Raw genomic sequence first — 13437 nt, forward strand, 5'->3', positions numbered from 1 at the left:
CACCTACCTATCTATCTGTTCATCCATCCATCCATCCATTTATTTATTCAGCCATCTATTTATTTATCTGTTTATTTATGTGCCAGGAACAGTACTCAACACTGAAAATATAAGGGCAAAAATGAAAAAACCTCAAGTAGCTTACATTCTATTATAATTTCTGAAATAGGACTGCCCATCCTTCTTTGTCTAATCTTTTCTTTGACTGCATGGCTTTATTTGAGGCCTTTATTTGAATTCTATATGTGTTACAAAATCAATTCTACTGTTGTCCTTCTGGGTCCCTCTCTTGTACTGTTATATTGCATTACTTTTTTTAAAATTATATTTTCTTTTTTATGTGAACTTAATCATCAATAAATACAAATATTGCATATATAAAAGCAGCAAGAAAGAGGATTTTATTTAAAATTGAACTGCTGTTGGGTACAGTTTGTTTTTTAAAAGGTATGTAATTTAGTTTATTACATATAATAAAGAAGATTTGAAATTGCTCTATGTCCCTTTCACTTTTTTAAAATAGATTTTTGCTTATCTCTCATTCCCCCTGCATCTTGCCTCTCCTATCTTCTCTTCCCCTTAGTAGTTCTCTCTTGAAATAGTGCAGTTCAGCAAAAAAAAAATCCACATATTGACAATTTCTGAAATTACATATCACATTCTTGGAAAGGCTCCTAGAGGTCATCCATGTAGTACAATTCCCCTCATTTAAATATTAGAAAACTGAGGCCCAAAGAACTTTTTGACTTAACCAGGTCACAGAGGTAATAGAAGATGGGAGAGTTGGGGTTTGAACTTGGGATGTCTGACTTCAAATTCAGAACTCTTTCCCTATACCACACCAATTCACATTCCTATACTATGATTAAGTCAGCTGTTCCCCAATCGATTGACACGTATTTTTTTTCCAGGTCTTCGCTATTATAAAAAATGTTTCTGTAAATACAGTGTAGTGGTGTACTAGGTCAATTTGTATGGGTTCACAAGAGCTGGTTGTTAAATTATCATTGTGAGCTCAGAAATTGGCAAATGCTTCAAATTAGAGCCTGATTTATTATTTTATTGATTGTCTAGACAAGATAGATGATTGAGGAAATGCTAATAGCACAAACCAAAGTTAAAGGTATGTTGTGTGTTTATGTTTTATATATGTATATATAAACACACATATAGATTCGTATATATGTGTATGTATTTATATGTAAGCTTATGCATATATAGACATATACAAACATATATATATATATCTATATGTGCCAATTATTAAACTTTTATAGGAATGATTCTGCTTTTGGGTTCTTTTTCTCTGAACTCAGTTTTGGAATTATTAGTTATTTGGAATTTTTTTCAGGTGATTGTTAATCTTTACTTCTGATTTTGAGAACTAGCTATTCTTATCATTTGACTACTTATCTTTTGAGGAATAGGTTAAATATTCTCATATATTTAGAATAATGTTTTATATATCTTGTATAATAGACCTTTATTAGAGAATTTTTCCAAAAAGACTTTTTTTTCCAATTGTTTTCCTTCTGGTTGCATTTATTTTCTTGGGCAAAATCTCTTTAGTTTTATATAACCCAAAACTGGTCTTTTATGATCATCTTTTTCATTTTTAGGCAAGAATTCTCATAGCCATAGTTATGAAATATATCTATCTCCCTTTTCAAATTAAAAAAAATGATGTGACCTTTTATATTGAGGCCATGCATCTTATACTATACATTATATGTCATATGCATTGTGTTATATAGTTTAAATTTACATTATTATGTTAGTTTTAATCTAATTTCCTTACTGTTATTCAACCAGGAGGTTTTGCTAAGCAAGGAACACTCCTTTGCTCTGTGGTTGCCAACATCCTTGGATTTACTGAATACAGTGCTACTATGTTCAAGCATTCCTGGGCTTTGTTTACCTAATCCCTCCCATTGATCAACTTTTCTGTTTTTTAAAGCAGAATTCATTGGTTTTGATGCCTGCTTTGTAGTAGAGTTTGACCTTCCCCTCCCCTCCATCCCTATCCTTTTACATGATTTCCCTTGAGATTCTTGACCTTTTATGCCTCTCCTCTTTTTTTTTCTGCACATAGAGAAACAAACACTCCAAGTTTTTTTTTTGCTTGTTTTACTTCTTTCATAGAATCTGAAAAGAAGGATAGACTGGCCCAGGAGGGCTATGCTTAAGCCCTCTGATGAATATAGAGCTTTGATCTCAGCTGGTGGTTCATTTGGCCTTTGTGAAAAGTACAGGGCCTCTATCTAGGAATTTTGCCAATATTTCATTTGTTCCTATTTAGCCCTGATGATGCAAATCTGCCCTTACCCTGTTCTCACAATTTTCTGTTTTGATGCAAATTAGACAAATTATGCGGTCAATTTTAAAATATGAACATTAGCAGGTGCTAAGTAAGCCAGGGAAAATGAAGCTGTTTTTTTTTCCTCCTCAATCCTCTTCACTTTCCTCCTGCATTTCTGTTGTTTGTAGAGTAATGGGATTGGAAAGCAGGTGGAAGGGTGCATGTGGTGTGCAAAAAAATGTTAGTGCAGTTTTGTTGTTTAATAGCCAGAAACCGTGCCAAGACTTTTGGAACACACCACATATAGGCTTAAGGGGAAGAAAGACTAAGCATTAACAGAGTAAAGAAAAGAAAGGTAAATGTGTCTAGAGAAAGGCTGTGAGTGTTAGAGCTTACTGGCAGGTGAAAATAGAGATAATGAAGAACTTTAGCATTTCAATACCAGCTTCTTCATGTTATTCATAGAGAAACAAGAAAAACTATCATCTTGCTATTGGAGACATGCTATCATGGGGAGGAAAAACACATTAGTTACTTCACCTGGACTCCAACTTTGGGAGTCTTTTACTTAACACAGTGTTGCTGATTATTAAAGATTTAGAGATTGAAGACACAAGATTTAAGGCCACTGAAGAGGTGAAGGAATTCGCAGCTCTCTGGGATGTTAAAACTGCTCAGGATTTTATTTATATTCATTATTTTATTTATTTATTTGTAACAAAATATTGTTACAAAATACACAGGCTAAAATTAGTAAGAAAAGCAGTAAGGACTCTGAAGACAGGTCAGGTGAAGTCTGAGAGAGACTGAAAATGAGAGAGGGGGGCGGGGCTTGGTTTAATCTGTCCACATGGTGAGGTTCCATTTGGATTAGGGAATAGCATGAGAAAGCCTGGCCTTCTGGTAGAAGCCCTTCAAAGGGGTGGTGCTTCCTGTTAAATACTTCTTTATGGTAAGTTGGGCAGAGGGTGGGGCTTGGGAAGTGGTCTTATACCTTGGGCCAGGTATCTTCTAATGGCAAGCTACACACTGGTCCTTTCTGTCCTAAGGTGCTTGACCCCCAAATTCAGCATGTCATTTTCTGTCACACTAGTGTCTATGGCCAAGGTTAGGTGAAGGGGAAAATGGGGGACAAGATACAAACAACAGTGTCCTGGGGAAGCAGGATATAATCAACAATCAAGGTCAGTTTACATCTCAGGAACAAACAGTCCTCCATAATTAAGATTTTAATAGCATTAAAGCCACATTCATAATTTTCTATATCATTTTCCTGCATCAATAGGAGCAAATATTTAGAGTTGGAAGGACATGTAGGAAAATGGGTAGCTAGGTGGCACGGTGCATAGAAGGAAGGCCTGGAATCGGTAAGGTTCATTTTCTTGAGTTCAAATCTGGCCTCAGACTCTTAGTAACTATGTGGCTCTGGGTAAGTCACATAACCCTGTTTACTTCAGTTTCCTGATCTATAAAATGAGCTGGAGGAGAAAATGGCAAATCTAGTATTGTTGCCAAGGAAGCCTAAAGTGGGGTCAGTCAGATATGATTAAAAATGACTGAATGGCAAAGCACAACAGAAATTCAAATGATATAAATTCACAAAAAAATGTTTGAAAGATTAATTTAAAAAAATTTTACTATGTTGATATATTTTTTATTAAAATTCAACATAACCACCATTTTATACCTTACAGCATTCTAGTTGATTTTCAATAATTGTTGCTCAGTGACTGAAAGGATTGTTTTTGTAATTCTAGCTTTATTTTCATCCAACAGTTTTGATGTGTGCCCCACTAGAAAAAGTCTCATGGTTATTTAAAGCGACTTCTTCCACAGTTGTGCAATATTAGCTTTTGTTTTGCATATGGAGTTGTCCCTCATTGAACTATCAAGACATCTGTTTCAGTCCACCACCAATAGAGTTTTTCACACATTGGTTATCCTGAATAATATTATTGATTTTGAATACTTTGGGGACAAGCAAGCACCTCTACCCATTTTGCAGTATGAGAAAATGCCATCTAGAAGTCTGCAGATGTAATACACAAGTTCAATTAAAAATCTATTATTCAAAATTCATAAAACCAAATAAAAGTTAAAGAAACTTAAATAATTAAGCTTTTGAGTTATTATTTTTGTAGATTTGTAACATTTACACTTCTGAAATTATTAAATCTTAAAATGGCACTAAGACTTTTGGGACACTGTAATTAATATAAGGTAACTGGAGACTGCTAATCTGGCTCAATTTGCTACTCATGGATGGACAACTTTAAGGGAAGGGTAAATTCTTTAGGGAATTCTTTCTAAGTCCTGTAAAAATGCAACTCTTAAGTGAGTGATAAATTCTTTAGGGAATTCTAAGTCCTTTGAAAGGGCTTATTAAATAACTAGTCCTTATCCTTGAAGATAAAGCTTATATAATAGAGGAGTTTATGAGCCAAAAAAATGTATAGGTCTAGGACTGTGCCTCATTTAATCAGACAAGCTTTTCTGGAGAAAATGGGTCTCAAGATGTGATGTGAGTGGAAAAAGTTCATATATGGGGTGAATTCTAGAGCAGCATTTGTGAATGATAGTGTTCCAAACCTCTAATGTTCATGCACAACTGAATGCACATTTATTACCTAATAGAGGAATCCATTAAAATAGTTGCTGTCTTTCTCCCTCCCTTCTCTTTTAAGGCAGATAGAAACACAGGGTATAGAGTGCTGGGTCTGGTATGAGAGATCTGAGTTCAAATCTGGATTCAGACTTTTATAAGCTCTGTGACTTTGGGCAAGTCACTTAACCTCTGCTTCAGTTTCCTCAACTGTGAACATTATATCTCTCTGGGTTATTATGAAGTTAAAATAAGAAAATTTTTGTAAAGTGTTTAGCACAATAACTGCTCCATAATAGCTGTTAAATGAATACATATTTCAATCCTTTCTTTCTCTACTTGTGGCTTTATCATCTATCTATGCATATGGCAACACTTTTTTATGACTCATCAGATAATCTTTTGAAAAAGTTGCTGTGGAAGAAATGCTTATAAGCTCACCAGATAATGAGCTTCATTGAACTTAGCTTACCTCATTTTTTCAGAAGATTTAGGTATACCTTGGAGATGTTGCAGGTTTGATTTCAGATCACCGCAATAAAGTGAATCTTGAAAAAAAGGCGATTACACAAAGTTTTTGGTTTCCCAATGCATATAAAAGCTATATTTACCCTATACGATAGTAAGTTGGCAATAGTATTATGTGTAAAAGAACAATGTATATATATATATATATATATATATATATATATATACCTTAATTTAAAAATACTTTATTGCTAAAAAACTTGAAACAGCTTCTGAGAGTTCATTGAGTTGTAATCTTTTTGTTGATGGCTGTTCAGGGTGATGGTTGCTGAAGGTTGGAGTGATTTGTGGAAATTTTTAAAAATAATACTGCAATGAAGTTTGTTACATCAATTGAATCCTTCTTTTGCTTGAACACTTAGAGGTCATTATAGGAGTGTTAACTGACCTGATTTCAATATCATTGTGTCTCAGAGAATAGCAAGACCTGAGGTGTTGAGGAGAGATGGAGGACAATTGGTAGGTAGAGCAGTCAGAGCACACACATTTATCAGGTCAGTTCACTGTCTCATATGGGTACAGTTCTTGGGATCCCAAAACAATTATTAGCATCAAAGATAACTAATCATAGATCACCACTACAGATATAATAATAAAAAAGTTTGAAATATTTTGAGAATTACCAAAATATGACAGAGACATAATGTGAGCACATGTTGGAAAAATGGTGCCATAGACTTGCTCGATGAGTTGCTACAAAACACCAATTTGTAAAAGAACTCAATATCTGCCAAATTCAGTAAAGCAAAACTCAATAAAATGAGGTATGTCTGTAACTGAGTTTTGTCCCTGGGCCCATTCTTAGAACCTGTCCAGTTTGTACACAGCCTGTAGCAGCTTGTCCTGTACAAGTATAGTTTTCAAGAAACTTTATGTCAAAAGAAATAATATAATTTTAGTGGAGTAATAATAATATGAAGTTGACTTTAATTTTAAGAAGTATGTAGAATTGGGAGGTGATGAAGAATTGGAATGGGTGTCAGAGGGAGAAAAGCAAGGTTCTGGTGTCTTGATGGCCATAGCAGTTAGAGGAGAACAAGTGTGCCTAGTAGTTATCATTTTGGTTTCCACAGTTGTGTAATATTAGCTTTCACTTGCATGTGTACATATGTGTTTGTCTTGATGCCACATTTTGTTATAGTTTCTAAGTATACCATCACCTGTTTCAGCTTTCCATTCTTAGTGCAGTTTTGTGCAAGTGATTCTTCTGAATAATAGCTGTAATTCTTTTGGGTGTCTTCCTTTCAATTCTAACTTATATTAAATTTTTATTTCTCTTAGAATGCTTTAAAAAATTTTAAATGAACTAAGTAAACATTAACTATCATGAACATTGCAGCATATGAAGAATAGGAAATGTAGGTTATATATGAAATCATGAATTTGATTATACTTTAAATTTAAGATGATAACACTGACACTGCCTAGTTGGTCTCATTCTGAACTTTGTGTTTTTTCTGTATATTTTTTTAATGTTTTGTCAGTTTTGTCTTTTTTAAAAATTATATTCACCACCTCCTCTACTTGCCTCTACAGATTTCCTCCCTTATGAAATAAAAGCCTGCCTTTGTAACAGATAAATATAGATAAGAAAAAAAACTTTGATATTACCTGAAAATATATCTTTTAACTTATTTAATGTTTTTATAAAATTAAAAAAAATTTATATAAGACAATGGGGTTAAGTGACTTGCCCAAGTTCACACAGCTAGGTAATTATTAAGTGTGTCTGAGGTTGGATGTGAACTCGGGTCCTCCTGACTCCACTGCACCACTGAACCCTGTATTTTTTCGCTATATGTGGGGTTCATGAAAAGGAATGCACAGCTTATGGTCTACAGGAATATGCACTAAATTGTTTTTCAGAGGGCTTGCACAGCTCCATAAATGGTGTTAACATTAGTTTCCTCCTATGATACATCCAACATTTGTCACTTTCCTTCTTTGTCCTTTTGCCAGTTTGATGAGTCTGAGGTGGAAACTTAATTATTACAATTTTCATTACTCTTAATAATGTTTGGACCATTTTTTATACGGTTGTTATTCCATTGGAGCTCCATTTCTTTTGAAAACTGCCATTGCACATCTTTCTACCATTTGGGTATTAGGGAATGACATTTGTTACAAATTTGTATCAATTTCATTTCTGTTTTGGATATAAGACTTTTATTCTAGAAATTTACTCCAAAGATTTTTCCCTCAAGTTAGCTTTTTGTTCTCATTATAATTCTTCTTTTAGCTTATGCTAAAACTTTTAAATTCTTTATAGTCAAAATTGTCCATTTTATTTCCTCTGATACTCTCTATTCCTTCTTTGGTCAAGAACTTTCTATCTATAATTGTGAAAGATATCTAATTCTTTCCTTTGATTTATTTATGATATGATCTTTCATATATAGATCATTTTCTAGTCAATAAACATTTACTTAGCACCGACTAATTGATGAAGTTTCAGCTGCTTTGGGATAGGGGTGGGGTAAAAGACAGTCTTTGAAAGGAAGCTCATAGAAAGAGGTGAGGAGTTATGAGAAGAAATCAAGTGTTTGAACTGCGTTCTTCTAAATGGAGCTCATTATCTTTATGAATTTGAAGACAAACAACAAACATTTATTATTATTTTCCATATATTTGTTCAGTATTGATTTCTTTTAATTTTTTCTGATTTTTCTCCCATTTTTTCCTTTTCTTCAAGTCAAAATTTATGACAGTTTTTCTTGTAGTTCATCTACTTTGGTTGATTTATTATTGTTCTTGAGGAGATGCTGAAAATCAGAATTTTTTTTCTACCTCACACTTCATCATTCTTTCTCAAATCCCTTTTGACCATATTCAAACCAACTTGTTATTCTTGTTAGTTTTATATTCTGAATTTCCATAAACACATTAAAACAAAAAAAAGAAGATTCTGTATGAAACTGTTAAGCATGCCACTTAACTTTATTTGTTTTTTATCTTTAGTTTTTAAATTTTTTTTATTTTATATTATTAGAATAATTTTGTTATAAGAGTAAACATGCCCCCCCACCCCAAGAAGATGAGAAACCTCAAGAATAGTGAGAGAGAGAAAAAAAATGTACTTCAGTCTGTGTTCAGATTCCAATGTCTCTTCCTCTGGGATGAGTTGCTTTCTTTGTCATAAGTCCACCAGAGAAGTTGCTTCAATATTTTTCCCACAGTTGCTATTACTAGCTGTGTGTACCTCCTCTCTATTCCTCCCCATTCTCATTTATTCTATTCTCTCTCTCCTTTCATCCTGGCCCAGGAACTAAAGGACACAGCAAATTACATCCCTTTCTTTTTTTTAATCCTGCATTTTTCCCCTTAAACTTTTAAAACAGAAGCAATATACTCCCAACGCCCCTGTTTTCCTTATTTTATTCCCTTGGTACTCTTTGAAAAGTTAAAGTTTTAAGGGAATCCTCCTTCCTTTTCCTCCCCACTTAGTGTTAGCACAGTCACATAGCATAGTTCCATTCATTTGTTATAAAATAAATTTACTTTTTTTAGGACTTCTGGATTTTTGTATTTCAGACTTCTGATTTAGTTATGATATTTCCATCAGAAATGCTTGAAAGTCTTCTATTGCATTAAAATTTCACCCCATCACTTTTTTGTTACTGTTATTACTTATTACTGTTACTCTTATTTGTTGTTATTTTAAACCCCCCCTACCCCCAATATTCCAGAATTTCAGGTTACTTCATTGGATAATATAGACTCTCATATTTGGAAGAGGAGATTGTCAGTTGCATCTTTTGAAACTTCATGATCACATCCATCATTTATCAATATAATGGTACTTTTTGACATGGATACCAAGGCTGAGACATGTGGAACCTTTTGAAAATTATTTACATCTTTCATTTTTACATCTTTTTCATTTCCAAATGTATGATCCTCCACCTTTCCCTCCTTTGTACAAATTGAGAAAGAAAACAGTTAACAAAACCAATCAACATATCAACTGGATTTTGCCATTGTAGGCAATATTCCACAAAAGCTTCTCCTGCTCAACACACAAAGAAGAAAACAAGGTACATTTTTTTTCTCCTCTTCCCTAAGGCCATGCTTGATTATTATAATTATACACTATTCAATTTTGTCTTGTTCTTTCTAGGATGTGGTTGCTGACCAAATGAGATCCTAAACCCTCCACATTCTGTTACTTTACATCTTCATCAGATATCTTTGGTTTTAATGATCATCATCCTCTATAGGACTCCCAAATCTATAGATTTGTTTTGAATTTCTTCTTATTTTTATTTGTTCTGAATCTCTCAGTCATACATTTACTACTTATTGGATAGATCAGACTGGATATCTTGTCAACAACTCTTGTCCAAACATCAGCATGTCCTAAAGTAATTATTTGTTTCTTTTCAACTCACATTGTTGTTTGTCCTTCCTTTTTTTATTTTTTAAATTTATTTAAGGCAGTAAGGTTAAGTGACTTGCCCAAGGTCACACAACTAGGCAATCATTAAGTGTCTAAGGCTGGATTGGAATTGAGGTCCTCCTGACTCCAGGGCCAGTACTCTATCTACTATACCACCTAGTTGCCCTTGTCGTTCTTTCTTGAAGAGGACCATGACATCAGGGAAGTAATACCATGATATGCAAGTAAATTGAATTTAAGTGAGGGAGAGCTGTGCAGTCACCAGCTTCACTTTCTCCTCTAGATCCATTTGAGTCTGCCTGAGATTTCTTTTTTATTTTAATTTATTTTTATTAAAGATATCATTTGAGTTTTACAATTTACTCCCCAATCTTGCCCCCCCCCCCACGGAAAGTACTCTGTCAGTCTTTACTTTGTTTCCATGTTGTACCTTGATCTGAATTGGGTGTGATGAGAGAGAAATCATATCCTTAAAGAAGAGAAGTCTAGGAGGTAACAAGATCAGACAATAAGATATGTTTTTTTTTTTAATTAAAGGGAATAGTCCTTGCACTTTATTCAAACTCCGCAGCTCCTTATCTGGATACAGATGGCACTCACCTTTTCAGACAGCCCAAAATTGTTCCTGATTGTTGCACTGATGGAATGAGGGTGTCCATCAAGGTTGATCATCACTCCCATGTTGCTGTTAGGGTGTACAGTGTTTTTCTGGTTCTGCTCATCTCACTCAACATCAGTTCATGCAAATCCCTCCAGGCTTCCCTGAAATCCTGTCCCTCCTGGTTTCTAATAGAACAATAGCGTTCCATGACATACTGCCTGAGATTTCTAAAGAACAAGTCTATTTCATTCCCTTTATTCAGTAGCTTCCACTGGCTCCCTATTCCTTCTAGTATCAAAGAGGTATCTCTGTCTTCAAAACCTGGTTCCTTCCTATCTTTTCCAATCTTGCTGTACATTATTATTCATAATTACAGGACAGGCTACCCTTTTTCTGTCCTCATACATGTTATTCCTTGTCATGGAGAATCTCTTGAGGCAAATATTGGTGAATAAAAGGACCAGAAGTTGACTAAGGGAACTTGGAGGATGAATTAAAAACCTGAGTTTGGGGTAGACTATCAAGGAAACTTAGTGGATGGAAATTAAATTTCTTTGAATTTTCCAGGTGAGGCAGCACTTTGCTGATCTATAATGTGGAATTGAAATATGGCTTTAATATCTATTGTACTGAATGAAGATTTTTTAACCCTTGCTCTTAATTTAAGAAGCAAATGTGTTCCACGTGCTATATCCCCCCCCCCAAAAAAAAACCATTTAAATTGCGTTTTTGTATGTGATCATTGATGGGAAGGGGTGAAGGACTATGGTGTGCCTTATTCCTCTGTAAAATTCAACAGCGACTTTGTTTTAGCAATCGCTCTTTGTAGTATTAGTAGGTTCTGATCCCCCTCTAGTGGCCATGCTTTGTTTTAGCAGTTTGTTAGTTCTTTAGGACAGCTCATTTTACCAGTAGGTAGGTTCATGGGCAGGTTACTGTACCTCCAGGTGTGCTTGTTGAATGAACAAGATCTGAATTTCTAGTCTCAGTTCTGCCACTCCTTAGGAAAGATCACTTGATTGTGTGCAATTCAACAACCCAAGATTGGTGGAATTTCTAACTGGCTACATCCTCTCATTTTAAATATTGAATGTCTAACTATATATCTAACCTGGGAATAGAAAAAAGAAGCATAAAATCTTAATCTCTGTCTTTCAAGAAAGAGCTTCTTGTAGGTGCAGAAAAAACCCCAACAACAACATATATAAAATCCTTAAGTAACAATGCAAAGCAACCATGATAAAGGCGACTGTGGGTGTGTAGACAGTGCATGTTTTGAGCATTTGTAGAAGGAGGAGAGAGATGTCTACAAGCTTGATTGATTAGGGAGCTCTTCAGTGATTTGTAGGCAGGGCTTACTTGAACTGGACCCTGAGGTCAGTCTGACTCAATTGGGGGAAGTATTTTATGGGAGGAAAAACGCAGGAGGGAAGCCTTGATTAGAAAAGAGAGGCAGCCAGATGTAATGGACACAGAAGCCTTAGGTTTAAATCCTTAGCTGGATTACTCTTGGAAAATCTCTCAACCTCAGTTGGGCCAGTTCCTTCATCTGTAAAGGGACAAGGTTGGACTCAATGATCCCTGAGGTCCCTCCCGACTCTCAGTCTATGATCCTGTGGTCATATTTTGGGGATAGTAAGGAAAATGGCTTGGAGATGGAAAAAGGACTCATGATTTTATCAGTGCAGGTACTGAGGGGTGACAAGCAGCTCTTTCTGTGTGGGGAGCCAACTGGATTGACAGTGATTAGGGTTGAATCAATGATACCATAGTATATCCTGTACACAGACTGTTGCTTCTGCTTTCAAGCAATCCAGTCAAACTGGTGTGTGGCAATCGGGGATGGGCAGCTTCATTTTAATCAAAATCAGCAAGCAGTGCTTGTGAAGTGTCAGAGAATGGGGAGGGGGAGGGCAGCCCCTGCAATGAATGACAAATGAGGAGAGGGATATGCATGGACCCAGTGTGCAAAGGACTGAAGGTCATTCCCTGAACTGTTAAAGGTACCCTTTCTCCCATCAACATAGCTCCACCATCAGCACTATTCTTTTTGCGAACAAAAGAGGAAGATGCTATGGGCTGGTGTGATTTGAAGTATTATAGGCAGTTCTTTGGAGCCAGGGTTGCCATTCTGGGCAGTTTGTGACATTTTATCACAGAGAGAGACAGACAGGGAGGAAGAGGAGGGAGGGGAGAGAGAGAGAGAGAGAGAGAGAGAGAGAGAGAGAGAGAGAGAGAGAGAGAGAGAGAGAGAAGAAAGAGGAGAGAGACTGATAGAGAAAAGCAGAGAGAGAGAAACAGAGAGACAGAGAGAGAGAGTGTGTGTGTGGGAAGGGGGGTCATTATCCATAGTCTTTGCTATTATAAACCTTGGATCTGCCTTTCTCTCTCTCAGTCCTTCATCTGAGGCCCTTTGTTCAATTTAATTTAAACAATGGACTTTCTGGCTGCTGTCTGCTTTCTCTTTTGTGTGCTTCTTCATATTCAGATATCTAGTTGTTAGAGTAGCTTGGGAGAGAAAACTGCTCTTGTTCATTTATTCAAATGCCACACTGGGTGGGTTTTTTCCCTTTCTAAAAATTATTTTAAAAAAAAGTTAAATACCTCTCTTTAAAATCTAGTTTAGACTGGTTCCTATTTTACTCATACTCTCTCCCTTTGTTCTCTTCATTTCTTAATGTCTTCCTAGTAGCTCCTCCTTCACCACACTGACTGTTAGTTTTAGCCCATTCTTATCATGGATAAATTCAAAATTCCTCCTTGGGCCCAGGGGCTAGAGAAAGTTCAGTAAAACTAAAAAGGAAATAAAGGAGAGTGGAATTACAATATGATCTCATATAATAACAACAACAGAACTAGGCAGGCAGGCACTGTGCTAGTGTTTTGAAATTATCTCCTTTGATTCTTGACAACCCTAGGAATTGGGCGCTGTTATTATCCCCATTTTCTGATTGAGGAAACTGAGACAGAGTCTTGCCCTGAGTCACCCAGCTAGCAAATTGTCTGATGTT

General features: G+C 35.5%; 1 protein-coding gene across 1 annotated transcript in view; it reads left to right on the forward strand.

Moving 5' to 3' along the window:
- The window catches only part of DEPDC1B (DEP domain containing 1B), a 114742-nt gene that overhangs the window by 19222 nt on the left and 82083 nt on the right, over nt 1-13437 (forward strand). The window lies entirely within an intron of this gene.

Source organism: Macrotis lagotis, chromosome X, assembly GCF_037893015.1.
Source record: "Macrotis lagotis isolate mMagLag1 chromosome X, bilby.v1.9.chrom.fasta, whole genome shotgun sequence".
NCBI lineage: Eukaryota > Metazoa > Chordata > Mammalia > Peramelemorphia > Peramelidae > Macrotis > Macrotis lagotis.